This window comes from Mus caroli, chromosome 3, assembly GCF_900094665.2.
Source record: "Mus caroli chromosome 3, CAROLI_EIJ_v1.1, whole genome shotgun sequence".
NCBI lineage: Eukaryota > Metazoa > Chordata > Mammalia > Rodentia > Muridae > Mus > Mus caroli.
Window position 1 is genome coordinate 41325493 of NC_034572.1, and position 2380 is coordinate 41327872.

Below are 2380 nucleotides of genomic sequence, written 5' to 3' on the forward strand. Positions count from 1 at the left end.
AGCAAAGCTTCACACACTATGAAAACTTAAACTTCCCAAATCATTCATATATCCCTTTACAATGCCCAGGGTAACATCATTGTTTTATTACATTATACTTTTTTTTTCAATTAATTAGCTCTTGTGTAACCTAGTAACAGGCGCACAGAGCCCATGCGGTCAAAAGCCTTTCCTCTTCAACAATGTGTATACCATTTCTGGATCTCAAGTCATGATACTTGGCAGCAGTTTTACTTATGCACTGTGCCATCTCACCAACCATAATTCCTATCCTTCCACATCCTTCATATTTTTTGTTTTCACACAGCTATGTGTATATCTGCCTAGGGATAACTTTTAAACTATCAGATCATAAATGTTGACAGACAGTTATTTGGCTTCTATTTCTGCAAGTACTCAGAGATATGGATTGCAGAATACAGTTTTAAGATTGTCCTTTCCAAAGCTTGGCAGCTATGCGAATTCTCATTAAACTTGTTTGTAATATTTATGACAGAATGCATGCCTGAGAAAACCTTTTGTTAATGCCATGTATATATTGAAGTCTATAAGAAAGCCTATTCCTTTGGATATAAATACAGCATCCACACTAAAGGAGAGTACAGTGACAGTAAATCTGTGTTAGGGCTGCCAAGTTCTGCAAGAATCACATGAACCCATCAACCTTTTCTTGACACATCCCTCAGAATATGATTAATGTATATTTCCCTTTTCATTATGTGTGAGAAAGAAGAGATTATGAATACGGCATGATAACGAATGTTCTGGAAATCAGCCACAGTTTCCACTGAACAATCTCAGAGGCTGATCATCTGAATAGGATTTCCCTGAGTGTGGATAGAATGTTGCAAGTCCTAAGCCAAATTATCTTGGACCATATTTATCCTTTTTTTTAATGGTCATGCATTGCCATCCTCTCTTTCCAACCTCACATATTTGTGGCCAGTGGGTTAATCACTTGGAATGTCCAGATTGACAGATTGAGATCCAACCACAAACCTAAGAACATTGTAAAATGTACCAAATGACACCCTTCTTACTTTACACCACTTTCCTAAAATTCCCACCAATGTATTTAAAAATTCTTTTGATTCAAGATATTCTTTGTCCTATTATTTTAAAAAAAATCTCATAAAGTTGCCTCCACACGGAAGCACAGTTTAGGGTGACCTATATCAGTGTTCCTGAGCCATGGTCAAATGTATTTGGCTCCAGAATAAACTGTTTCTTATTCTCTTTGGGGTGAGGGTTGTACTTTTCACATTGATGACCCAAATATGAATCTTTCTCATAGCTGCCAAGAAAGAATTAAAGAGATGAAGTTCAGATTGTGTGTGTGTGTGGTCAAAATGAGCCATGTTACAAACATTTACTAAAAAATAAGAATAAAATAAAATAATTCATTGTAGAAGTAGAATAACTAATGTTAAATGTGCTTATTTTGACACCAAACAATGAGAGAGAATATGTTTTAAATTTTATTAGAGTTTGATAGGGTACTGATAACATTTAAATGAGTGAGCAGACATCTTTAGAGTTTAGTTTTAGATCCATGGTTTCATAAAAAGAGTCAACTGACGCTAGAAATATCCCTATTTCGTTATTCATAGTTTTAGAAATAAAGCTTTAAAAAATACTTGATATTTGATGTAGTCATAGCTTTAAACAACCGAAGAATATTGCCCTTACATTCCCATCATTTACTATATAAACAGTGTTTTAAAATATATTAGTAATTTAAAAACATCTTCACAAAAGAATTAATTTCATACTCACAGTCACACACAGGAAAATTGTTTGTATAAAGTCAGGCATGTGTATTTGTGAAAATGTATGGACTGTATTTTATTACTCGACACTTTTGTAATGCTTGCCATATTTGTTTAAATTAACTTAAAAATAGTATCTAGTCAAAGTGCTAAATTTTTAGGGAAATTTTCATAAAATATTTGACAGTAGAGTATAAATATTTTATAAAATTACAAAAGGTATGCAAACCAAACACATACAGAATCTGTGTCCCATATGATTTTCATTGCTTTTGTGTTTTATTAGGAAACATGAGAGGATCAGATTCAGTTGTAACATTATAAATATCTTCAGGCTAAGAAATCTGCATACTCGATGCACTCAAGCTGGAAGTTCATTTGTGGAGGAAAGATGCTGTGTTGGCGGATACAGACATAAAGACCAGTTGACTCGTTTTCAGAGTGGTTTATAAAGCTAATGAGATTTAAAGACAAATTATCTGGAAACTGAATGACTCCTTGAGGCAAATTATATATGAAGAAACTTATTACAACCCTAATGAATGTTTTGTTGTTTGTTTAAGAACATATCATGTCCTGGGAGAATCAATTTTGAGGGGGTTGTTATTGAG